At 43.7% G+C, this 27,453-nt stretch overlaps 1 protein-coding gene and 2 long non-coding RNA genes across 6 annotated transcripts in view; 1 reads left to right on the top strand and 2 right to left on the bottom strand.

Moving 5' to 3' along the window:
- Positions 1–27,453, bottom strand: part of DPYD (dihydropyrimidine dehydrogenase) — a 490,336-nt gene that overhangs the window by 455,886 nt on the left and 6,997 nt on the right. The gene's annotated exons all lie outside the window — the stretch shown is intronic.
- LOC310710397 lies at positions 11,872–19,207 on the bottom strand. Its single transcript, XR_014528035.1, has 4 exons — positions 18,514–19,207; positions 16,487–16,639; positions 12,815–12,936; positions 11,872–12,501 (listed from the first exon to the last, which is right to left on the bottom strand). It is a non-coding gene; the product is annotated as an uncharacterized lncRNA (long non-coding RNA).
- LOC310710413 lies at positions 12,418–26,072 on the top strand. The gene is made up of 2 exons (XR_014528051.1): positions 12,418–12,516; positions 25,784–26,072. It is a non-coding gene; the product is annotated as an uncharacterized lncRNA (long non-coding RNA).

Raw genomic sequence — 27,453 nt, 5'->3', positions numbered from 1 at the left:
CATGCTTGCAAAGGTATGCTAGAAGCATGTTAGGCAACGCCTGACAAAATCTCAGAAGCCAGAGGACTTTCTTAATGAAATATTTAGTGTTCAGAAGACAAGGCAGGTGTGGCCTTCTTCAACAAAAGAATACACACAGACACACACACACACACACACACACAGAGAGAGAGAGAGAGAGAGAGAGAGAGAGAGAGAGAGAGAGAGAGAGAAATCCTTGACTTGCATATTTATACAGGTTAAATGGCCCACACTTTAGGGTGCGCACACATCCACAGCTGAATTACTTTGGGACAGTAGACACACTCCGGCAACCTTGCATAATGGTTATTTTAAAGGGCCAAGTTCACATTGCTCAGTTCCTTCATCAATCATACATAAAAAGAGCTCTGCTGGCTCAGACCAAAGGCCTGCCTTCACCTCCCTTGACCAACTCCATTCTTTCTGCGGCACCCTGTGGGGCTCAGGAGCCCAGTCATGTCACCCTTTGCCTGCAGAGCTGGCAGCCTCTCACTCTTTTTTGAACACCCTCCCTTGTGGAGTGTTCCCTCAGCTGCCTCTCCTCTCCCCTCTCCCTGGGAGTCCTCTGGGCAGTCGCTGCTGCCGCCCCCAGTCTCTGAGCCCCCTTCCCTGCCCTCAAAGAGGTGCCTCCTCACACTGTACCACAGAAGCCTGGGACTTGTCTGTCCGCTCCCAACAGCAAGGGCTGGCAGACTGGTTGGCTGGCCTCTCTCACCCTGAGGCCGCCTCAGCTCCTGGCAACCAGCACCCCCTGGCCAGCCCCAGAGGCACCATTCTCTTGGGCAGCTTGGAGCCAGGGCTGCTGCAACCAACAGCTGTGCAAGCCTCTGGGAGGCAGAGACATGAGAGGGCATCAGAGGAAGGGAGGGAAGGAAAGAGGGACCGAGGCCAGTGTTGCCCGCAGAACCCCTGACCTCATTCAAGGCACCCCAGGGTGCCACGGCACACAGGTGGAAAACCACTAGCCTACCTAGTCCATCATCATGTTTGCCAGAATGGCCAACCAGATGTCTCTAGGAAGCCCACATACAGGCAACAGCCCTCTCTCACTGTTGTTGCCTGCCAGTTGGCATTCAGAGGCATGGGGCGTCTGATCCTGGAAGCTGTGGGGGCAAAGGCGAGCCCTGAAATCAGATAAATCTGTGTAAACCATAGCCATTTCCATCACTGTGGCCATGAGCTTGCTACATGTCCACGCCTTAGCCTCTGTCCACGCCTCCCCCTCCATAATAATAATTATTACAGTGGTACCTCTGGTTACGAACTTAATTCATTCCGGAGGTCCGTTCTTAACCTGAACCTGCTCTTAACCTAAGGTACCACTTTAGCTAATGGGGCCTCCCGCTTCTGCCACACGATTTCTGTTCTCATCCTGAGGTAAAGTTCTTAACCTGAGGTACTACTTCCAGGTTAGCAGAGTCTGTAACCCAAAGTGTTTGTAACCTGAGGTGTTTGTAACCCGAGGTACCACTGTATTTGTACCCTGCCAATCTGACTGGGTTACCCCAGTAACTCTGGGTGGCTTCCAGCATATACAAAAACATAATTAAACATTAAAAGCTTCCCTATAGAAGGCTGCCTTCAGATGTCTTCTAAAGGCTGTATAGTTACTTATCTCCTTGACATCTGATGGGAGTGTGTACTACACAGGGGTGGGCGCCACTACCAAGAAGGCCCTGTACCTGCCTGTGAATAATAACGTGGAGGAATCTAGCCACCCTCTTCAGACATTTCTTAAAATGTATCCAGTAAACACATGGGGGAGGGGGAATTAGAAGGCTAGCTCCGCCCCTGGCTTAGTTCTAGTGAATGAAAACACACACACATCTAATTTAGGCTACAAAATAAATCCACACCCCCCCCCAAAAAAAAAAAGCAGCCCTCTGATCAAACTATAATTGATTAGGTGGGCTTTGGAATGTATGCTGAGGGGAGCTTAAACTTATCTATTTACCGTTTTTTTATAAACCACTCGCTACTTTATCCCTCACAGCAAGCCGTGTTCGGTGTATTACAAAGTACATCTGTTTCCCAAGCGAGAACAATTGGAATATGATTCCGCCCCCCTCCCAAAAAGTAATGGGCAGATTAGAACAATTAAGCTAAGTATCTTAAGAGTTTTGATCCACAGTGAGAAATAAGCATCTGCAGATTTCCCCAAGACATCTGTTTTATTTGAGCTTGAAATTAATCTTCTGATCAGGTAACAATCATTTGAACATCACCATTAAGATGTAAGCTTATGAATGTTTGGCAAGTCAGATTGGCAAGTCAGATGGAACATAATGCAGGATCTGTACAGTTCAGGTATAGCATACGATTGCATCTTATGTGGTGGTTCGGTTCCAAGGGTTCTGGAAATACAGGGAAATTGTGCATACCCTAACCCTCAGAACCACCCCACAGTAAGTGGGTGAGAAGGAGAAAGACAGAACCCCCAATACTCCCAGAACCCACATGCCTTGCCCAACAAGCAAACAAGGTGGATTATTAAAAAGGCCTATCCAGATTGCAAGTCTTAACACGGCATTATATTTTATACCCTTGGACTTTGTTTCAGAAAAAAAGCAGAGGAGCCAGGAAAAGAGGGGGCAGAGAGAAAATGCAATGGTCCTAGTCTGTTTATTTTGTGCAGGACATCTGGGAAGCCGTGCAAGTCCATTAAGCAAAGTGAAAGAATTGGGCACATAAACTGTCATGGCCTTTGGCTAGTACAATCAGGTAATTGATTGATTGATTGATTGATTGATTGAGCACATTTGATTTTTTGAGTAAGTGCCATGGGTACTACCCTCTCTGATCATTTCCCCACTCCCAAGAGAAAGTACCCACACTTTGCCTTCCCAAGAGATCTGGGTAAAACTAAAGACATTACACTGAGCCTTGAAAAGCACATAAAGCTGAAAGAGGAAGTGGGAAAGTGAAATATACTCAGAGTCGAGAGTGGATTTCATGCTCTATATTCAGCTCATAGTGGTGAGGATGAATGAAAGTTTCCCCAAAGTATCTGCTTTATATACATTATTTACACAATGGGCTGCACGTGATTGGCTAATTCTGGAATTCTGTAGGCAAATCAGGTTGTGGGTTCACTTCCATCTGGAGCTGGATTGGGTGGCTCCTGCAGACCAATCATACTGTGGCATTGTTCTAGGACCAATCAGACTGCTGCATTCTGAATCCTATTGTTCTAGAACCGATCAGACTGCTGCATTTTGGATCCTATTCAACTCAGTACATAACAGAAAGTGTCATTCTTCTAACTTCCTCTTTCAGCTCTATGTACTGAAGGAAAATGTAACCACCCTCAGCACCTCAGGACCAAGGAAGCAATGACTAGGGAGGCTCTGGGGCTTCATGAATGCTAGGTTTAAACGTTGGCTACCTTCTTCCCACTTGAAAAGCATACTGAATGGAAAGAGGAAGCTGGAAAATTGATACTGTTTCCCATTTCCTCTTTCAACTCCATGTGCTTTCAAGGCTCAGATTGATTCTGCTAGATCTACCTTGATCCCTTGGGAAATGATGTGTGCACTTCCACACTTTCTCTCTTTCTGTCCTTGAGGGGATGCTAATCCAATGGAGAGAAGTGACCAAAGGTAGTGTTGACCGCAGCACTCACTCGAAAATCCAAACATGACCACAGGTCTAAAAAGGTTGGCAACTTCTGCATGGAATCTGATGCAAAAGTAACTACAAACAATGCCTCCTGGAACTACCGAGTCAACCTGTGCACCCTTGTCTCCCCAATCAAGCAAATATATGTGACTACAAAGCACAACATCACCTTGCAAGTAGCTTACTAAATTTGAAGGCGCAAAGTACTTAAAACAAGACCTAAACCCACCGAGCTCTTTGGTTTGACACTGAACTGATAATATCTGGCAGTGCACCATAGCTCATTATAAATAATTGGTTTTATAAAGTGTATCTGATTTATGGAACAGCACATTAAAAATGGTGGGGGTGGGAATCAAGTAGGGTTAATAGAAAAAAATTTGCTCAGGAAAGCATGAACAGGAGTTCTCAGTGGCCGGCTCAATGGATGAACTCCACATCCTACATTCAAAAATGCAATTTAACTTCTTTACCAAAAGAAAGCAGCTTGAACACATTGTAATTTATTCCCAGTATACTGCTAAATGATAACTAATACCATTACTAATCCATTATCCACAAAATATTTATTTTCAGTTAATTTCATTAAGCATTTCAATGCATCTTAATATTATGCTCGTTTGATAGAGACAAGTTGCTCACACTTACAAATTCTAATCCACTTTGCAAGGAACCATTCATCTTGAAGACACCATTCTGCCTGGCCCAATCCAGTCTGATTATGCAGAGTTTTACAAATGAACCGTAGTGCCAAAAGTAGAGTGAGGATAGGCCCTCACCTACTAGCCAGTGTAATTCAAGCTGACACTAGCCATTTGGCAGAAACCATGGGATTCCCAGTTCTATGCTTGTGTGTCTGAAGCTTAGACTGGGAGGAGTCACCAGCAATGATGAGGTAGTGAGTGAGAGGCATGGAATGCACTTTGGAGGCAAAGATTTATATTCCTCTTTGCTTAGTGCCTTGAGTCTACCTAAGAAGAGGAGTTTGGATTTGATATCCCGCCTTTCACTCCCTTTAAGGAGTCTCAAAGCAGCTAACATTCTCCTTTCGCTTCCTCCCCCACAACAAACACTCTGTGAGGTGAGTGAGGCTGAGAGACTTCAAAGAAGTGTGACTAGCCCAAGGTCACCCAGCAGCTGCATGTGGAGGAGCGGAGACGCGAACCCGGTTCCCCAGATTATGAGACTACTGCTCTTAACCACTACACCACACTGGCTCTCAAGGTACCTAAACATTAACAATCTTCTCATGGCAGTCCTGTTGAAACTGAACCACTTCAGACTATGTGTATCTGAATACTCCTCTTAAAAAAACCCACTCTCTGAATGAATGCAACACAGCAAGGAGAAATGGAAGAATCCACTTCCCCTAGAATGCTAATAATTAAGAATATGTATGTGTGGAAGCGGGTGGTGCTGTGGGTAAAACCTCAGTGCCTAGGACTTGCCGATCGCATGGTTGGCGGTTCAAATCCCCGTTGTGGGGTGATCTCCCGTCTTTCGGTCCCAGCTCCTGCCCACCTAGCAGTTTGAAAGCACCCCTAAGTGCAAGTAGATAAATAGGTACCGCTTTCTAGCGGGAAGGTAAACGGCGTTTCTGTGTGCTGCGCTGGTGCTGGCTCGCCAGAGCAGCTTCGTCACGCTGGCCACGTGACCCGGAAGTGTCTCCGGACAGCGCTGGCCCCCGGCCTCTTAAGTGAGATGGGCGCACAACCCTAGAGTCGGACACGACTGGCCCGTATGGGCAGGGGTACCTTTACCTATGTGTGGAAGCATTCAAACACACCATCACCCATCGACAGTTTGAAGTAGACCATGGAATTGCTCTAAAATTGTAGACGGGCATGCAAGTGGCAGCAAAGACTGAAAGAAAGAGCAGGACAAAATTTTGAAAGTTAAACACATCCACACACCAAAGGCTGAGAAGAGTAAGCGGAAGCTAAGACTTTTCCAAAATATTACACGTCATAAACATTCACTCTTAAGTAAATTATTGGTCTAATTGTAGGTGTAATTACCCATCAAATGTGAAAGGTTTGGGCTATGCACTCCACTTCACTGAACATTTCTCTTATTTTTGTGCTCCATGAATCTGGATGGGAAGTTTGATCATATGGAGGCAGAATTAATTAATTTTCTCTTTGACTGACTTGATAGCTGACCTCGCAATTACCGATCTGGGACAGAGAAATAATTTTCCACCAAAATATTGGTGAGTGAGTCTTCTCTAACTATTTAGGCTGTAACCACCTTCAGCAGAGCCCCTGCGATCTGATTCTGAACATCTGAATTGAATGTGCAGAACCAGCCAGGTTCTAGTATTTTTCAGAGACCCCCCTGCTCTAGGGATGCAAGCACGTTTTGCCACATAAACCAACCTGTCTCGGAGATATGTAAGAAAAATTATAATAGAATCTACAACATGTGGAAGAAAGGATTTCATTGTTATAAGGGTTAACATTTCCATACACAGCCAGGATTGCATACAAAGCCCAAAAGATAACATTGTAGTTCAGATTTTTGCACCATTTGAAAGCATTGATTTCCACAATGTAATAGGGGGAAATCTGCTAGCCAGTTGACTGGGAATGGTTGAACTGTGAAGGTGTACATGGAAAAGCTGGTGAAGTGATGGCCTCTCCAAGGAAATTGGCTGGACTAAGTGGCAATTCACTTTCTTCATCTCATCTTAACAACAAAAATGTGATAGAACAGAAGTTGTGTAAATGTAATTTAACATGTCCCTTCTCAATGCCAAATATTACTGATCCCATTTTGGGCAAGTTTTAAAGACACCCTTCACTAATTCTAGTTCTCTATTGCCAAAGTCTAAATCCTATGATACACCCCCCCACCCCCCCAAAAAGGTAGGCAATGGGAACATTAGGAAGTGGGCATGTATTTTGCTTCTTGATTAAGATACCTGAATGTAAATGTTTGAATAGTCAGAGTTACATCTAATTCAAGGCAAATAAGGAGAAATTGCAACTCAAGTTTGGTGTAATACAAAAACAAATGCAACTACTCCAGTGAGTGAAAGTACAGGAATGGGACCTTCATTTGGGATACATGTTCGTTTGGTAGACAAACTTTGTATACAAAGAAGGTATAGTGCATTCTGTTCAGTTGTTGTTGGGGAATCTGCAGACTTTTTAAGATCAGCCTCCCACATACACACGCTGCCCAAACAACAAAGAATTGTTTTAAACACTCCAGGGCCAAATGAGGATTATCCTGCCCATGCATTTGATTTTCTTTTTTAAAGTACATAATATTTCAGCAGGGTTGGAATCGATAAAATCAATATGTACTACTTTCCTTTGGGCTACATCCTAGAAGCTCAACCTGCCTAATATCCAAACTGCCGGGAGATTAAAGGTCCTGTCCTGGAAAAGGTTATGAATGTTTATTCAAACCCAAAATGGGCTCAGATGGCCATGTATCAGCCGGCAGAAAGTTAATGATCTACAGATTCCAATCACAGGATGAGTTAGAACTGAAGTTACTTCTGCTTTTAAGTTTAATCAGCAAGTTATTTTTTTGCCAACCAGTGTAGCTTTTTAGAAGGGAGTTTTTATTTTAAGACTAACACTCTGAGCCCCATAAAGTGACACATTGGCAAACTGCTGCTGCACCGCCAGACAAGTGCAAACTGGCTTTATGTTGGCATCCCATACCAATCTGTCATGTCTGGCCATCAGCCTGAATCATCTTTATGATGCCAGCAGCATGCACCATCGCAAGTTCATATATGTATACAATTACACAGAGGTGTCACAGAAATGGTGGAAGACACAGTCTGCAGGCTTTTCAATCCCAAGAGCCAGCTACTAGGTGACATCCTGTGCGAGAGATAGAATGTGAGGATGTTTCCAGGAAACTGGAAACAACACTCTGGGAGTCCTTTTTTTGCTATGGCATCATTTATGTGATCCAGTAGTTCTGGTCGAGAAACCATCCCTGCCCGCTTTGGATTTTGCCCCAAGCTTGTTTCATTTGCCCAGCTGCTTGTTACGCCCAACTGGCATGATTTTCGATAAATACAATAAAGAAAACGAGTAACTTTTCACCATAGCCTAGAACTATGAGTAGGGTTGCATATAATGAAAGCACATTATTTCCCCCAAAGAATCACAGAAGCTGTAGTTTGTCAAGGGTGCTGCGAATTGTAGCTACTTTGTCAGGGAACTGACATCGGAGCGAGAGGCGAAGGGGAGGCTCTCAGATGATGCTGGCGAAGGACCCAGCAGCAGGGGGAGAAACAGCTCAGTAGAGGGGGAAGCCAATCAGCGCAACACCAGGGATAAAGGGAGGCAGACGGGGGAAGTGGAGAGAGGGCTCCAAGACTCTTCACTAGACATCAGTGAGGAGAGCCCAGGTCCTCCGCTACCCACGCCTTCCCTGCGCAGAAGACTCCCGCGCAGTGAGAGGAGGAGGAGACTGGGTGTCAAACAACTTTTATGTTGGAAGAGGTTCAAGAAACGCCCACTGACGGATTCTGCCAGTGACTGAGGCAGCCGCAATGAGAAGGGGCTGTGCAGTCAGAAAGGTTTAACAAGGCAAATTAACCGGGAAAGGCACCAGTTTACGTACGAGTAACTCATACCTATTACATACTTGAAGGATAAAATATAGTTCCCAGGATTCTTGGGGGGGGGGGAATGGCACTTTAAATGTATGGTATGTATGCACCCATAATGTGATTCTATTCCGCACTGCAGTTCATATGTACCACCCTCTTCCCATACCATAGTATGGTTTGGACTGTAGTTTACGGATTTGGGAAGCAGGCAGTTGTGTAAGCAGGAGTGCCATTTTGGCTATGTCATTCATTTGATCAAAGGCATCTAGAAACTGCTTGGTATTTTTAAAATGTCATAGTCAAGTCTACCATGGGCCCTACTGTCCAGGAATGCCAGAATCAGCCACATCTAAGCTATTAGTGATACCCACAATGCAAATTAGCCAAGCATGCCTTGTGAATGCATGGCTCTTAATGAGTTGCTGACCAGGCCCACTTTTGGTCTGTGAGTGCTACATTCAAGCTCAGCTTTTATGTCATTCATTCATCCTTTCCTGTCTCATAGAGTTCCAACACCCTTTGACAGTCAAAGGCAATGAGGATTGGGGGTAAGGAGTGAAGAGAAAGGTAGATATCTAATGGCTCCCTTTCTCCCTTACCAATATAAAGAACATGGATGTGCAATGTAAACAGATTGGCTTATTTATTTTTTGCTGTTCCCCACATATAGGCAAGGAACTTCCAACAATTAAAGCATGGGCAAGCAGAGACAGTAATGTGTCTTTGGCACAACTGAAATGTGTTCATTTTAGATGCATTTGAGTTGGCAGAAGAGGGCACAACTAACACGGCCAGAGCAAGGAGCTTATTATGCACCCACTAAACCTTTCCCACAGGATGTGGTTATTGCAATCAAACCTCATCAACTTGGCAATGAGGGTACCAAGTTCCCCTTGCAAGGTTAGAAATCCATGGCTTTTCATTGGTCCAAAAACTTACCCTCCCCACTCTCTGAACCGGTAAAAAAGGTCACCGGAGAAGAGAGCCAGTTTTAACTCCATTCTAATATATAACAGACCCGGAGGCAAGTTAAGCACGTTAAGTCAGGGCAATGCTGGGCATTTTACATTCTGTTATTTAATGTCTATTGGTGTAGAACTTGAACTCATTTTCTTCCCTTTTATGTATCCTCACCCCTTGGATCTCATTAAAGCTTGTTAAACTTCCTTTATTTTAACCGGCTTCTCTGTACTTAAGCTCATTCTCCCCAGAAGCAGGGTGGCTGGCAGGCCAAAGCCAGTAGGTGAGAGGCAGACACCTCTGTCAGATAACAGGTAAAGGTGCAACAAGATGGTGGTAGCAGCAGGGCTCTTCAGGGCAGTGCTTCTAAGAGCTGGCCTATGCAGTGGAGAGTGCCACTAACACACACAGCTTGAAAAGGGGAGCAGACAAATTAATGTAGCGTCCATCTCTTATTGACTACCAGTCATGACGGCTATAAGGAATCTAGATTTTCAGAGACAATAATAACAGCAGCAACAATTCAATTTATAGGTCATTTGACAGTCTCCAAACAACTTGCAAAATAAAAAACAACAACAACCATGGCATGAAATCAGGAAAAAGTATGATGCATTACAATACAAGCAATGCGTTAAAACCTACAAACCAAACCAAACAAAATGGCAGCAAAAAACATGCCACCAGAAGGCAGCAAAATTATCTTAAACCATCAAATGCCTTGGAGAAGAGGCATGCTTTTACTTGGGGTTGAAAGGATGTTAATGACGGTGCCAGGTGGACCTCAAAGGAAGGATCATTCCACAACTGAAAAGACCCTCTCTCTTGTTGCAACCCCCTGAAACTTCTCAGAGCAGGAACCCAGGGAAAGGACCCAAATGAAGACGGAAGGGTCTAGATAGGCACTCCAAAATATATTGGGGACCTGAACTTTATAGGTCACAAACAAAACTTTGAATTCAAGTTGGAAAACCAGTTGCCAGGGAGCAACTGCAGAAAATACCTGATGCCTTCAAGCCTTGTTTGTATGTTTCCCAGAGGCATATGTTTGCTGGCTTTGGGAAGCGGGATAGATACTGGACTAGTAGATAGACCTATACTCTGATATAGGAAGACTTTCACAGTTCTTATTCATACACATAGAACGCTTTGAGATTTTGAATGCTCTCCCCCTTGTTAACTGAATATAAGGCAAGTATACTAATACCATGGGACGCAGGTGGCGCTGTGGGTTAAACCACAGAGCCTAGGACTTGCCAATCAGAAGGTTGGCAGTTTGAATCCCCGTGACGGGGTGAGCTCCCATTGCTCGATCCCTGCTCCTGCCAACCCTAGCAGTTCGAAAGCACGTCAAAGTGCAAGTAGATAAATAGGTACTGCTCTGGTGGGAAGGTAAACGGCGTTTCCGTGCACTGCTCTGGTTCGCCAGAAGCAGCTTAGTCATGCTGGCCACATGACCCAGAAGCTGTACGCCAGCTCCCTTGGCCAATAAAGCGAGATGAGTGCCGCAACCCCAGAGTCGGTCACGACTGGACCTAATGGTCAGGGGTCCCTTTACCTTTATGCTACTACCATGTGCCACAAAAAATGTTATTATTTCTGAAGGCAGCCCTATTCAGAGAAGTTATTTACGGTTAATGTTGTGCCCTTAATATTTTGTTGGAAGCTGCCAAGAGTGGCTGGGGCAACCCAGCCAGATGGGCAACATATAAATAATAAAATTGTTGTTGTTGTCATTTAAATTTGTATATAGCCCTTCATCTGAATATCACTGGGAAGTTCACAACATGAAAATCCAAAAGGAAAAGACAAACTACATCATAAAACAGGAACAAAACAAAACAATGATCCCACTCCCTTAAACACAATGAAAAGGCCATAGAACAACAGCCAAAGGCCTGGTTACAGAGAAACGTTTTCACTTGGGGCCTAAAGATGTGCAATGAAGGTGTCAAGTGAGCCATTCTGGGAAGAGCATTCCACCAATGGAGAGCCACTGCAGAAAAGGCCCGTTTTCATGCTGCCATTCTCTGGACCTCTCATGGAGCCAAAGATCTCACCTATAAAGTTATCTGCCCATTGTATCTCTCTGCCAGAGTTAACAATGCTGGGCTTGCCTTCTAATCAAGTGGCATGTCCAGATCAGGGATTCATGAAGACATAAAGAGGCAAATGACTCTCAGGACAGAAAAGTAATCCTTTTCAGGCTGGAACATAGAACGTGCCTCCAATTTTAAATTCAGTAACTCTGATACAGAAGTACAGTCGTACCTTGGATCTCAAATACCTTGCTTCCTGAACAAATAGGCTCCCAAACGATTGAAACCTGGAAGTGAGTATTCTTGTTCTCAAACAATTTTTGCAAGCTGAACGTCTGGCATGGCTTCCGCAGCTTCCGATTGGCTGCAGGACGCTCCTGCAGCCAATCAGAAGCTGCACCTTGGTTTTCTAACAGTTCCGGGACTCGAAGAGACTCTCAAAATGCATTCTGTTCAAGAACCAAGGTACTACTGTATATATATTTGGGGACACCAGGCATGTGGAGTAGAACTGTTGTGGACAGTGGGGGTGACTAAAACAAAGCAATCCTCCTGTTAGACTGGGAATATCCCCTCACTCATCCAGTTTAGGATAGTCCACCAATCTTTGACAGAGTTTATTTTCTTTCAGCAAAGTAAGCGGCTCACGTCTATGTCAAGAGAAGCTTTAATAATAAAGAAAACGGTAACACAATAACATGCTACTGAGAGAAACAGAAACAACCTCATGAGGCAAGAACGACAGTTGGCCTCTCTAACAGAACTTAATTGAACACGCAAAGGGAGGGGCTGATTCCGGAGCACAACACAAAAGCCCCACCCACCAGATGCCAGACACACTACTAATCCAATTAATCCCCAGTGTTTTACTTACAAGAACAGACATTGCTGCTTCCCTTAGTGCTTATATAAATCCCACAACCATTTTAATAAGTGAAGTAAGAAAGGGAAACGAAACACACAAATATGCCTACTCAGAGATATTTGTTAGCGATTACATTATAAGAATACTGAACAAATCACAACAGAGAAAACTGCTGAGGAGGAAAGGAAAATAAAAATGGTCCCGATCAATGGGACAAAAGCAGAAGCTGCATCCAATTTATTTTTTTATTTATTTTTATTTTTTACTTTCAGTTGATCTTCGTTTTCTTCTCTTTCCAGGTCCATAAGACGGCAATCTTTAAATTCTTTGGCGTCAAGTTGTATGACAGCTCAGAACACATTCTGCTCAAAATGTCATAAGCACCATAGATCAGCGATGAAGCATAGAGCCTGCCTCTGGGGAACAAAAAGGTAATTCCCTTGTTTTTCCAATATTCAGCAATTACAGGCTATAAACCTTATGAATACAAATGAGGGCTGACTGTGTGCATGAGAGAGAGAGAAAAATTAGCTACATGATGGTGGGGTTTGCATAACAGTTTTATTAGCATAAATTGTGGGCTATTGGATTATAAATAGGACGTCTTAAACAAATGCATTAAAAAAAAAAACTTTCATACAAGATCCTGCAGGGGGAAATGAACACTTTTTTGAAATGTATTTAAATGTTCATTTATTCATTTAAATTGACATTTCTGAAGCAGCTAACCTTTCTAAAGCAGGGCTGTCAATGCAGCCAGAATGCCTTACATCGTACATCTTCCATCAGGTAGCAGGATCCTGACCTAAGACGGATAGCATCATCAACATTTGGGTGGTTGTTAAAGTTTTCTTAAGAGGTGAAAAATGTAGGGGGAAAGCAAGAAGAGGAAAATAAACAGAACGTCAAATACATAGATTAAACAAATGAAACGTGGGTTCCATGTTGCAGGATGGGGCATAAATGTAGAATGGGGGAATCTGTCAATTTCAGCTTCTATTAAATTTCTGCATCAGGTGTGTGTGTGTGTGTGTGTGTGTATCTGGAGCATTGTGCACTAAAACACTGGTGGATTTTTGTGATGCTTTATAAATCCATCAGTATGTCATTTTCACACACACACACCAATTTACATATATTCCCATATATCCAGTTTGTTGTTGTTGTTGTTGGGGCACTGGAACACAAAATTCAGAGAGGGAATTTCAAAGGACAACTGGGTTTTTGGTTTGCGCACTGTTTCAGAAAGCATGAGTTAATGCAAACCAGACAACATTTGACCCCCTCCCCTTTTCTCTGGTCTGAAGAAGGTGAAGATATAACACCGTTAGCTTTCACTGCCATTCTAAAAACCACAGCAGCTCCACTAAAATTAGCACCACTACTATAGTAAGCAATTGTGATAACAGATGGAACAGACATAAAATTTACACCACTTATACATCAGTGTTCTCCAGCTGTGAGACAAGTCTTCAAAATGAGGTATGGGCAATTACTAGGGAGAGCATGGAGTTTCTCCATAGCTCCTCTGAGCCCAATTATTGCAAACTGACCAGAAGCAACCCTTATTCTATGTTCTCCTCGCCACTTTGAAACCTAGAACTTCAACCAAAGATGGCAGTCTCACCTATCTCCTTCAGGTGAGCAATGACATCATAGTGCTATATTTGAGCAAACCCAAAATGATAGGGTCACTAAACTGCATTCTGGATTATTTTGCCCTTCCATTGTTTCCTTTTGAATGGTCTCTTGCTTTTTCCTGCTGCTGTTCAGGCTTACCTCTTATTCTCCCTGCAAACCTATCCAACGGACTGAGAATACACCAGAAACTGAAAGCTGAAAATTAATATAGCTAACCATTGCCTCACATTAAGAACTGGTTAAAATCAAGTGTTTGACCACATCTCCTGCCCAGAAAGTAATAGCTTATGCACCTTTTCCCAAACAAAATCACAGGATTTCGCTCCAAGGCAGCATTCCATGAACATTGTAAACACCATTCCACATTTTAAATAGACACTGGAATGCCATACTTTACACACTTGTATAATTCAAAAGTCCTTATTAAAGAAAAATAGACCAAAAACAGAATTTCCAAAAATAATTCAGAGTTACATGGTAGAAAGTAATAATTTCACTAATTAGCATCAATTCAGCACTCACCCATCTCTTGGCCTATTCCTTTTGCATTAAAAACCATCCAAGCCTATTTACAAATATGATATAGAAAACTGACTAGTTTTTCCTTTCAAGAATTGGGGGGAGGGGTGGTGGTTTACATTTGAAAGAGCTTGATTCCCCTCCTCGCTTATTTTACAGGTGGATAATCCACTAATCTAGTCAAAGGTTTCTATTTATTACATTACTTATGGTAATACTTAGAATCAAAATAATGTTCTTTCTTAAGTATTCCCAGCATATGATATCCATTATCTGTAGATGAAGTCTAATTGTGGGTAGTAATCCTATGAGTTTGATTGGCGTTATTTACAGATTAGTGGCTGCATAAGGAGGACACTGACGAGAGAGGCATGTCTAATGACACTCACCCAATGAGCTTATGGCTGGGTTGTCCTTTGAACCACAGACATCCCTTTTCTCTGCTGATTATCTTTACCACTGCCTCCTCTGCATTAACATCTATGAGCAGCACTTTCTGTTGATCACAGCATTTGACCACCCATGGCCATGTGGTACGTGGGATTTAAGACAATTTAAAAGCATGCATGGTGCTGGAGGAGACTCTTGAGAGTCCCATGGACTTCAAGAAGATCAAACCTATCCATTCTTAAGGAAATCAGCCCTGAGTGCTCAGATCCTGAAGCTGAGGCTCCAATACTTTGGCCACCTCATGAGAAGAGAAGACTCCTTGGAAAAGACCCTGATGTTGGGAAAGATGGAGGGCACAAGGAGAAGGGGACGACAGAGGGCGAGATGGTTGGACAGTGTTCTCAAAGCTACGAACATGAGTTTGACCAAGCTGTGGGAGGCAGTGGAAGACAGGAGTGCCTGGCGTGCTCTGGTCCATGGGGTCGCGAAGAGTCAGACACGACTAAATGACTAAACAACAAAAAAGCATGCATGAGGGTGGGGTTGATGTCTCACATGACCTAGCCAAGCTTAGGCACCCCTGCTCTCCAGTGACCACAAGGAAAAGGTCTCTATGAGACTTCCAAAATTTATGCAGGGCTAGCTCACATGACCTCACAGCCACCCCAACATGCTTTTAATTCTTGAGGGGATCACCTGACGCCCCTGGTGGAACATTATATCAATGCACAGAATTACCCATTCAGAAGAGCTGCTTACCTCATCCCTTTGGTTGCCTGTTTACACTGAACGTATCAAAGCTGAAGTGTGGCATCTTGCTACAAAATCACTTCCAGGCCTAGTCTGAGCAGCTGGAATGGGTTGCAACCAGGCGCAGAAGGGCAGAAAGTTGACAGCAACGGGTACCGGAGAAAACGCACAGCTTCTCACAGCCAGCACAATCATCTACTCCTTTCCTCTTATTAATCAGACAGTACTATTGATTTTGTAGAGGGACGCGGGTGGCGCTGTGGGTAAAACCTCAGTGCCTAGGACTTGCCGATCGTATGGTCGGCGGTTCAAATCCCCGCGGTGGGGTGAGCTCCCATCTTTCGGTCCCAGCTCCTGCCCACCTAGCAATTCGAAAGCACCCTTAAGTGCAAGTAGATAAATAGGTGCCGCTTTATAGCGGGAACGTAAACGGCGTTTCTGTGTGCTGCGCTGGTGCTGGCTTGCCAGAGCAGCTTCGTCACGCTGGCCACGTGACCCGGAAGTGTCTCTGGACAGCGCTGGCCCCCGGCCTCTTAAGTGAGATGGGCGCACAACCCTAGAGTCGGACACGACTGGCCCGTACGGGCAGGGGTACCTTTACTTTATTGATTTTGTAACAGGTAGCCACACTGCAGCTGCAGAAGAACAGCACAATATTTTCAGCAGTCTTGCAGGCTTTTAAATATTTCCTGCCCCCCTCAGGAGCGTGGCATAATTTATTTTAAACATATATATCACTGTTTTTCTCAAAAATAACAGAGCAATATCAATAATAAAGCAGCCTGCCTTTCCAAGATCTCTGAAGCTGTGTCAAGCAAAATAGGATTGTTCACAGCAAATTACGCACCACTTTTTTGCCAACATAAAACTGGCATCCAGAGCCATGCTCAAGAGCTACTGCTCAAAAAGGAAAAAAACCACTTTGTCCTAGCAACCAATGCAAAACTTGAAGAAACCTGCTCCTCAATTAACCGCACAGCAACCATGCACCCACAACCACACTTTGCAATACAAAGATCCAATAGTTACTTGTTCCAAGTCTTTGCTAGCCAAAAATGAGTGGACCTCATCAGTTCTAATGCAATAAATGGTCACATTTACTTTTTCCAGGCAGTCACTGGCCATGTAGTTTGTTATTTCTGACAGCAGCAGCAGTAGTTGCCAACAGCAAGGAGTGCTCTAGAGCCTTGGGACACTCTGATTTCATAGTTGTATGACATCATGGGTGCCTGTTAACATCCCATAAGCACCCATCTAATAGGGGCAACAAATATATGACAATTATGACAACGCTTCCAATCAGGGTGGATAAAAATCAATGATTAAAAAATGATAATTAAAAAATATTTTTTTTTATTTTAATCAAATTTTTAAAATAAAATGCTTTTGGAGGAAAAATACATCCAAAGATAGTTTTCTATTTAAGTTACATTATAGTCCAAAGGCTATTCGTCAGGAAGTAAGGATTTGTCTTAAGTTTTTCATGAGTGCTAAAACTCAAAGTTTTCTTTTTTTAAAAAAAAAAATCACCACATCGGTTAACAAACATGCTATAATGTTATTGTTTTTGTTAAATGAATTGTTTAATTGTACTAAGGAAATGATTATTTTTCTCCTTTCAATAAAGTACAGCAGAAAAGTTGTCCAAATATAAATGGTTAATTTATTAAACCTCACAATATCCTAATTATCTGTTCATGTATTTCTAATAGTATATCCAAATCAGTAATTTTTGATATAACTATAAAAACTACTCTGAAAATTTATTATTTCAAAAATGAAACCTTCATCTGGTTGTAAATATTAAGATTATAACAGCAAGAATGAGTCTTTTCGTAAAAATAAATAAATATTTAAATCAAGTCTTACTGACTAGTGAATCCTGCTTCCAATTTTAAAATTTGGAATAAACACAAGGAGAAGAAATAGACAAGCTTTGGCAATTGTTGTTGTTTTTTCAAGACCTTAAGAAAAAAAATCACAAGGTAGCATTTGCACTAGTTCAGTGTAAGCATGTATTTGCAACTGGGTGGCTTTGGCTGTTACACTTCAGCATCCATGAGAAGGCAATGCATCTCTGGGTAGACAAGAAGATGCAGAAGAGGTCCTGCCTCTGTATTGCTTCCATCACCAGCCGAAAATAATTCACTCACTCACATTGTCAAACTATTCTTGTGAGTTTTGAAAAGGCAGCACTAGAAAGGCTTAAAAACGGTGAGGAGAAGATACAGAATTGTGATGGTGCGTCAGGGTATATACTGAGCATATATCATTATTCACATTGCCTAACACAGACTGGGAAGGAGCCTGAACGTTTTTCTGGACTCCAGCAGGCACGCCTGCAGTTACAGGAAAAAGATAATTATCCTGGACCTGCATAATCCAGACTAGGATCCATTTATCCCTGCTCCCAATGTAGCGAGTCGCCCCATGAAGCCTTGGCAGCCCTCAGCTCATTGAAACAGCCTTCAACGTATCTCCGACCAACTGGCCAGTACAGTCAAAGCCTGAGGCAGCTCCATGTGATTTTTGCTTTCCTCTGCCTACTTTCTCTTACTAACTGATAGATGCAGTGCCTGAGGCAGCTTCAGTTCTTCTTCTGAAGTCTACCTCCTCCTTGCATCAGAGCCGCAGGTCCTAAGCCTGCCTCCAACAGCCCTTTCCCTTTAATGTTGAGATCCATGATAAGCCAGAGTTAAAATAAAATTCTAGGCAATCCTATTATAGTTGCAAGTATCTCGAGGGGGGAAGGGACAAGTGCAAATTACAGGTCTCCTGAACAGCAAGAAAGCCTTTCTTAACCTTTCTATGAAGAGAGGCTCATTGTGTTTTAATTGTTGCAACCCGTTCTCGGACCTCAGGGTGGAAAAATTACAGTGGTACCTCAGGTTACAGACACTTCAGGTTAACCCAGAAATAGTAGCTCGGGTTAAGAACTTTACCTCAGGATGAGAACAGAAATCACACGGTGGTGATTAGCTAAAGTGATACCTCAGGTTAAGAACAGTTTCAGGTTAAGAACGGACCTCCAGAACGAATTAAGTTCTTAACCTGAGGTACCACTGTATTATTATTAACACTTTTAACCATGGTGGCCGGAAAAAGGTCCCTGTTCTGTGTGGAATTACCTCAGCTGACATACAGACATAGAAGAGTTCGCTCACTGGTTTCAACCCAAAACAGCAAAAAATGAAAGCTGGGCGATGGGCAATTTTATTTGCTCAGCATGTGAGAATGCCTTTTAAAGCCAAACAATTTCTCTCCTTTTTTTATTTCTCTCCCCCCAGCCCGCTTCAGTCACATATTTTCTCCTCTCTCTCTCTCTCTGATTTTTTGCCAAGTCAAATGCTTGCCAAAACCTGCACTGGGCTGAACAAGAATGCTTAACGTGGCTTAGTCCTGTAATAAAAAGGAATTAAACTGTATGCTAATAAAGGGGAGGGAGGTTGCTAGGCAACTGCAAAAGGGGAGGGGGGTAGAGAAAGCTGCTTTTGTTTTGAACTCTGCCACTGCTGAAGGGTTAAACAAACAAAAACCTGCTCATTTTCTCCCTGATGCTTTAAGTAAAGATGCGGAAATGTTCTACGGTGAAATGCAGGATGGCTAGGCCCCAAGAACAAGGTCCTATTTACATAAAATACCATCCCCAAGGGCGATCAACAAACATGGAGGCTATTTGAATGTCACGGTGGTGGTAAAACACGTTTGACTCTCAGCCTATTCAGACGCCACGGCCTCCACAGGGAGGCTGCCAGAAGTGACATGGAAAAAGCGTAACATCTGAAAACTGCATGCCGCATGGACACCCCATGGCCTCAGGGGGTCCCATGTCTACAGGAGTAACCATCAGCCATAACAGGGTCCTGCTCTCCACACGATAAGCCAGTTTCAATCCTGGACCACATCTGTCTGCACTATACATTTAAAGCACTCTAATGCTACTTACAGTGGTACCTCTGGTTACATACTTAATTCGTTCTGGAGGTCCGTTCTTAACCTGAAACTGTTCTTAATCTGAAGCACCACTTTAGCTAACGGGGCCTTCTGCTGCTGCTGCACTGCCACGCTGTGATTTCTGTTCTCATCCTGAAGCAAAGTTCTTAATCCGAGGTACTATTTCTGGGTTAGCGGAGTCTGTAACCTGAAGCGTATGTAACCTGAAGCGTATGTAACCCGAGGTACCACTGTACTTATGTGGGTGGCGTTGTGGTCTAAACCACTGAGTCTCTTGGGCTTGCCAATCAGAAGTTTGGCGGTTCGAATCCCTGCGATGGGGTGAGCTCCCGTTGCTCAGTCCCAGCTCCTGCCAACCTAGCAGTTTGAAAGCATGACCCCCAAAAAGTTCAAGTAGATAAATAGGTACTGCTCTGGTGGGAGGGTAAACAGCGTTTCCATGTGCTGCTCTGGTTTCTGTGTTCTGTTGCGCCAGAAGCGACTTAGTCATGCTGGCCACATGACCTGGAAAAACTGTCTGAGGACAAACCCCGGCTTCCTCGGCCTGTAAAGCGAGATGAGCACAACCCCAGAGTCATCTGTGACTGGACTTGTCAGGGGTCCTTTACCTTTTTTTAAGGGGTCCTTTACCTTTTTGCCGCCTGGGAACTGTAATTTGTTAAGGGCGATGAGAGTTGTTAGGAGACCCCTCAACAGAGCTACAGTTCCCAAGGAAGGAGGACTGGCTGTTAAAACCACTCAAGGCACCATAACTCTGTGAGGGGAATGGGGTCTCTGAACAACTCCCAGCACACTTAGCAGTTCTTTGGGGGAAGCCATGTCTGATAAAGCAGTAAGATAAGGCAGCTCCCACCCAGAGGCTTACATCTAGAAGACATGGCACAAGTGGAAGAAAAAAGAAATCTTGGACACTATATCTTGGTTTGAAAATCTTGCAGTGACCAGATTTCAAATTGCTAGTCTTTCAGAAGCCCTGTTCACATGGGTGTAAATTAATGCATGGTAAAATTTGCCTTAGAATGCAGGGAAATTTTATATTGTATTCAGGCCACCTCTTATTACATGGTCAGTTCTTTGAAGATAACAGTTGTGGGGTGGGGAGAAGAGAGAAGAATGTCTTAAGTCAGAAACAAGAGCTGCAGAGGAAAATGTGATATGCCATGTGGCTTTCTAATCAAGTAACACTTTAATTTTTTCTCCGCCCATTAAGTGTTTCTATGGCAGGCAATTCTTAAGGATGAAACACCGTACTCAGAAAAACAAACATAAAACAGGAAATTTGACTTCCTTGGTGATCATTCATATGACCCTTATGATGCATGACTAATTCATACATACGAAGAAATCCACATCTCTTCATTATAGTACAAACTAAAGTCTCCTTTCGGCTTCAAAACAGCATCACAAGCTACAGCTGCAAAAATGTAAATTTAAGGGTATAAGAGGTCAGATTTTTGTTGCTTGTTTAAATTAAAATCAAAGTTTCCTTATATTAATCGTTATTGTGTAGTCATAGTCCTGGTCATTTGATTTCTCACACACTGCATTTTCCACAAATACAGTGGTTGCAATCCTATACCCACTTACCAGGGAGTAGGTCCAATTGAAAACAATGGAACTTAATTATGAGTAGACATATATTGGATCACACTGATTGTACTGAAAGCAATTCACATAAAATCAAGTGACAACAATCTAAATACAATAGCAGCACAAATTATTTAGCTGTTAAAAAAATGCATTACACCACTGACAAGCCAAGTGTTTATCAAAAGTTTAAGCGTAAAACATACCTATATAGCCTATTGAATAGGTCAATTAACAGTATCTAATTTCAATAACATCATTAAGCAATCCACTCAGCAATTAACAACAACAGCTAACTCAAAAACTGGGGGGGGGGGGTGTACAACTAAGAAAATTTAACTATTTTTAGCATCATACTTTAGCCAACCCACAAGCACAGCAGAGATAAAAGGCAACCAGAAACCACACTTTTAGTCTGCACACACACAAACACAAAATCAATCACGATCTCATCTCTTGCCCCCAAGGAAAAAGGCATTTACAGGATTGTAGAGTTGGAAGGCACCTAAGGATCATCTCGTACAATCCTCTGTAATGCAAGAATTAAAATCCTGGTCTTCCAGGTGCCACCCCTAGACAATAATAATATATAATAATAATAATAATTTATTATTTGTACCCCGCCCATCTGGCTGGGTTTCCCCAGCCACTCTGGGCGGCTTCTACAAAGACCAAAAATACACTAAGATGTCACACATTAAAAACTTCCCTGAACAGGGCTGCATTCAGATGTCTTCTGAATGTCAGGTAGTTTATCTCTTTGACATCTGATGGGAGGGCGTTCCACAGGGCAGGTGCCACTACCGAGAAGGCCCCCTGCCTGGTTCCCTGTAGCTTTGCTTCTCGCAATGAGGGAACCGCCAGAAGGCCCTCGGCGCTGGACCTCAGCGTCCGGGCAGAACGATGGGGGTGGAGACGCTCCTTCAGGTATACTGGGCTGAGGCCGTTTAGACAAGAGCTCCAGAAGGGCCTTCTACATTGCCCCCCTGGCTCAACACCTTCAGTACCCACTTGGTGGGGTAGCAGCAGAACCTCTTTGCACCCTCCCATCATGTGGTGGAACTTTGCCCAATTTGGCATCACGGGTCAAAACCGCACTGATGTGGGTGGTTCTGAAGGGATTGTTGCCCAATATGGCATGGCAAGTCACAACTGTGCCAATGTGTATGCCTCTCAAGATGTCATTGCCTAACTTGGCACAAGAGTTCCTGACGTAGGATGAAGCAGTCTCCTTCTGTGCTTGGATGCCATACTCTATTTTGAATCAAGATGGCAGACCAAGATAGCATGACAGTTAAAAATAAGGTTTTGCAAGCTGAAGAGGCAGTTTTCACTTATAATCAGAAGCCATTGGATGCAATGAGCCAGGCAACAGTGTGTGTGTGTGTGTGCGCACGCGCACACACGCAAACTCACAAATTACACTAACCATTAAAAAAAACACCACAATATTATTTTAGTTTTTTCAAGTTCCTAAGCAGTGCCAGGCACTCTCTGCTAATCTGAACAGGAATTAGCCAAAAGAATGTCATTTGTTTCCGCGTACCAGATGCTCAATTCTTGCTATGGCTGCTGTCCATTGTGCTGTAAATCCATCCCTAAACCAGTGTTTCCCAAACGTTTTTGGGCAACGGCACACCTGCTTACCGGAAAAAAATCTCGCGGCACACCACCATTAAAGCCCCGCCCCGTGACATCAGCGCGCAGCGTCACGCGGGGGGGGGGGGACGCACAAAAGTGAACGTTTTTTCCCTTCCCCTTGCCGGGGTGGGAGGAGGCAGCAGAGCGAGGGCAGCTGAGGCGGCGGCGGCGATAGCGGGCGGAGGAGGAGCCGTCGCCGGGAGTTGCTGCTGCTGCTGTTGCTGCTGCTGCCCGGACATGCCGGCCTCCTCCTCCTCCGCTGTCTCGCGCTCCTCCCTTTTGCGCGAGCTGCCCCGCCGCTCGGCACCACCACCGCGGAGCCGCCCCCGGCTCGACGCGGATCCTCGCCGCCGCCGCCGCCGCCTCTCGCCGCCCGACTCGCCCGCCTCCCTCCCACGGCACACCAGCCGGTGTCTCACGGCACAGTAGTGTGCCGCGGCACACCGGTTGGGAAACACTGCCCTAAACTATTCTCTCAACTTTCAGGATGCTACGTGCAACCTTACATGTGAATAATCTTAACTGCAAAGTAACTTCATTTCCCCTCAAACTGCTTTAATGGCCCACTTTATTTTCTTAACTCATTCATCCATAACAATCCTACGAAAGACAGCCTCTGATATTCACATTTTGCAGGTTAGGAAACAAAACTTGAGAAGAGGCTAAGAGTCTTCCAGCAAGCAAACCTATGGAAGCTTAGCTCTGGATCCCGTTTTATTGCACTTTCCCTTCCAATTCACAGAGAAAAATATGAGCTAACAGTTTTATGACAGCTCTATGCATATGCCATACAGATATTCTTTTAATTTTCATTCATCACATTTGCATTCTGCCCTTCTTTCAAGGTAGCAGACAAAAGAGATATTCTAAGTGCCATGAAATAAAGGCAGAAACAGATTTGTTTTGTTCTTGGGAGCCCTTCCACTGCAAAGGGAACATCTGAAGTTGGCAACCAAGCCGAGGTCTCTGAGTGGAGGAACAATAGGCTTCATCAGGAACCTAGTGCTTATCAAAGTGCTCTTTAAAATAGTAATAAAAAAAAAGCTTGCTACAAACAGACCCTATGTTGTTAGCCAGGAAAGATTGCCTTACAATGAAGGAGAAGGCTCCCACAGGGTCATCCTGGATCAAGGACTTAATGAAAATGTGTCACTGTGGAGGACAGGAGAAAAATTGCCAAAAAGTTGAAGCAATCTGGAGGATCTTTTCCAAACTACCTTGGGAATGACACATAATCCATATATCTGGCCAAACCAGAGTCAGACACATAAATTTAATATAAAAAAGGCAAGGCGCAGCAACAGATAAAAGCTGGCAATGTAACAAACTCACCCATCATATTTTAACATCAAACAAATGAAGTCATAGACAAAAGGATGTGCATACTTAAATATACAAGGAAGAAGAAAAGCCATGCAAGCTGAAATTTGCTGTTTCTAAAAACTTGATAATAGATCTTTGTGAGCTTAAAAAAACAACCACAAACATATTAAAGACATCTACCCAACAGAGCTATTTTCTGCAGTTACCATGTCAAAGCACAATGAAAGGTTGTTTGGTTTTAATCATTTAAAGTTTTCAATTCATTTCTAAAGGTTGATGCTCGCTGCATTTGTTCAGGAAAGACTAGAACACCCAAACTGAGATGAACAAAAATGTGGGGATAGGAGTAACCTATATGAAAAATGGTTGTCAATGAAACATTTCAAATAGAAATTCTAGGTTTCTTATTGTTTTTCACACATTTTTTTAAGAAAGAGGAAATACTAAAACTATCTATCTATGATAGCTCTTTCAAGAAGCTGTGACAACTTTAAAAATAATCAACAAATTAATTCTGTTTGGGGTTCCATTTCTTGTTTTTGTTTTTTTAAAAAAAGAAAAGCTGTCAAGGCAGACAATTTTATTAATGGACTTTTAATATGTTCCTTTTCTTCCATGGGAAACTTAAGAATCTGGTCAAAATGTTATTTTAAAGAGTCATACTCCATAAATTATGAAATGAGCCTTATTAAATAAACCAGGGCAGAGGTAAACGACTAGAAGCACAGAACTAAGGCTGCAATCTTGGAACTGACCTAAAAGCAAGTCCTATTGAGCTCAGTGGGGCTTACTTCTGAGAGACGCGGGTGGCGCTGTGGTCTAAACCACTGAGCCTCTTGGGCTTGCCAATCAGAAGGTCAGCGGTTCAAATCCCCACAACGGAGTGAGCTCCTGTTGCTCTATCCCAGCTTCTGCGAACCTAGCAGTTCGAAAGCACGCCAGTGAAAGTAGATAAATAGGTACCACTGCAGTGGGAAGGTAAATGGCGTTTTCATGCACTCTGGTTTCCATCACAGTGTTTTGTTGTGCCAGAAGCGGTTTAGTCATGCTGGCCACATGACCTGGAAAGCTGTCTGCGGACAAACGCCGGCTCCCTCGGCCTGAAAGCGAGAAAAGCGCCACAACTCCATACTGTAGTTGCCTTTGACTGGACTCAACCATCGAGGGGTCCTTTACCTTTTACCTTACTTCTGAGTAAATGTGTGTAGGATAGCATGGTTAAATGTGTAATCCATGGGTCACTGACCTAGGCAAGACACACGTTATCGGCTTAAAATGTAGCAAGGTCATTTTCCCCTGCTGCATTTCAGATCATATTTGCACCTTGCTATACACACCGTCCCCCATGCGGGTGGCACTGTGGGGGACACAGGTGGCGCTGTGGGTTAAACCACAGAGCCTAGGACTTGCTGATCAGAAGGTCAGCGGTTCGAATCCCCGAGACGGGGTGAGCTCCCGTTGCTCGGTCCCTGCTCCTGCCAACCTAGCAGTTCGAAAGCACGTCAAAGTGCAAGTAGATAAATAGGTACCGCTCCGACAGGAAGGTAAATGGTGTTTCCGTGCACTAATCTGGTTTGCCAAAAGCGGCTTAGTCATGCTGGCCACATGACCCGGAAGCTGTACGCAGGCTCCCTCGGCCAATAAAGCGAGATGGGCACCACAACCCCAGAGTCGGTCACAACTGGACCTAATGGTCAGGGGTCCCTTTACCTTACCTTTATACACACCAGTGATGGGGTGGGGATGCCTTTACCTGATCTGTGTCACCTGTTTGGTTTCCCTCACCCCTACAGCACCCCCCCCCAGAACTCAGTGAAACTTATCTGCACATGCACCACGGCCGTCTCAAACGTACACACTTCACCTTAACTGTAGTTTATGTTTTCAAATCAGATTGAAGCTGGTTTGAGGGAAAACACATCAAATCAGCAGGACTTCTCAAGAAGCTATGGGAGCAGATCTGGCTAACCTCATGTGGACACAGCTTCAGGGGCCGGTGGTGGATTCACACTGGAGCCAGAGCAAACGGTGATGTGTACACAGCCACAAGAGGATTTGCCGTTTAAGTCACTACATTGAGAGCCTTAATTGTCTGTTCTAACACAGAGATCCTTCAACCAAATAGTCACAGGTCAAAGAACATGAGCTTTGCAAAGCACTCATTAAACAAATGTGTACCATGTGGCTCCAGCTCATCTTGTATTACGCCCAAGTTCCAGAACATGTTTGAAAAGACTCAATTATGGATAGGGGTGGGCGATATCTGGTTTTCAACACTGTGATAGATCACCAGCTAGACATCGCGATAAACCAACACATCTCACAAAGTCTGAAATAAGGACGGAGCTATGTAGAGGCACTGGCTCACATTGGCTCACCAAATCACATTGTGATTTTTGCATAGCACACACAAAGACATCATGATTTGCAATATATTGCTAGGTCAAAATTTATGAAACCAATATCATGATATGGACTTCAAACTGATTTTGGGTGATATATCAGTATACCACCCAGCCCTAATTGTGGGTGGATCCTAGAAAGAGAAAGAGAAAAATGCAGGGGACAAAGGAAAGATGAAACTGTCCCACCAATTCACAAAGTCACTGGTCAGTACTAGCTGGTCAACTGAATTAAGCTGATTACATCAGGGTGGGCACCCCTTTTCTCTCTCTCCCAAAGGCCATATTCCCTCAGGAATATGTGCAGGTCTGCTCAGAAATCACCACCACTAGATTAAATGGGGTTACTCTCAAATAAATGCACAGAAAGATTTTTTTTTTTTTTAAAGAACAGACCAATATGGCTACTGTCCTAAGAAGCAAAAGAAAATAATTACTTTAGTGTGCTACACACACGGGTTACCAATAAACTGGGATTTCCCAAACTTTTCCCAGGCTCACTTTGTTTAGTAAACAAAACACCTTTGGAATCTGCCAAGCTTACCTGATATTGTATTTGCAGTTGGCACCATTCGTTGTTACTAATGAGGTTATGGAATGGGAAAATTCCATGGAAAAATAAAAGCACTGGAAAATTTGCCACTTTGGGAAACTTGACACCCCACATCACAGCACATAGCAGAACTGAATGGTTCTAAAGCAGCTGCCTGGGGTGATCCCCCACTTAACTGGAGGTATAAAACAAGGAGGACTGTTTAAGAAAAACCATTTTTCCCAAAAGAAACACCAGCCCTTTCAACTGTTCTGAAACAACACAAGGAAGCAGAGAGAGGGAAACACCTTCAAAAGCCAGTAAGAATAAGGAGGAAGCAGTAGGACAACAAGAACTCAGTTGGGATAGAAGAATGAAGGCAGCTTCAGGAGGCTTTGGGGAAATTAAGTGAAAGTTGAGGGCCACTTGCAGCTCCTGGTTCACATGTTGCCCACTTGGGGATTAGGTACCACCAAAGTTTTGGAACCCTACGCATTTTCATTAGTAAGTAAATCTCACTGAAGAAAATTGGAACTGTGTTGGCATCCCTCTGTCTCAAGAGACAACGGGTGCACCTCCAGGGCTGAAGTCAAACTGCTGTGTTAACCGCACTTAAAGTGACCTCCCTA

The sequence above is a fragment of the Podarcis liolepis genome (assembly GCF_965112155.1).
Source record: "Podarcis liolepis genome assembly, chromosome: 6".
Taxonomy (NCBI): domain Eukaryota; kingdom Metazoa; phylum Chordata; class Lepidosauria; order Squamata; family Lacertidae; genus Podarcis; species Podarcis liolepis.
The sequence above is the reverse complement of the archived record's forward strand: the minus strand, read 5'-3'. Positions and strand labels throughout refer to the sequence as shown.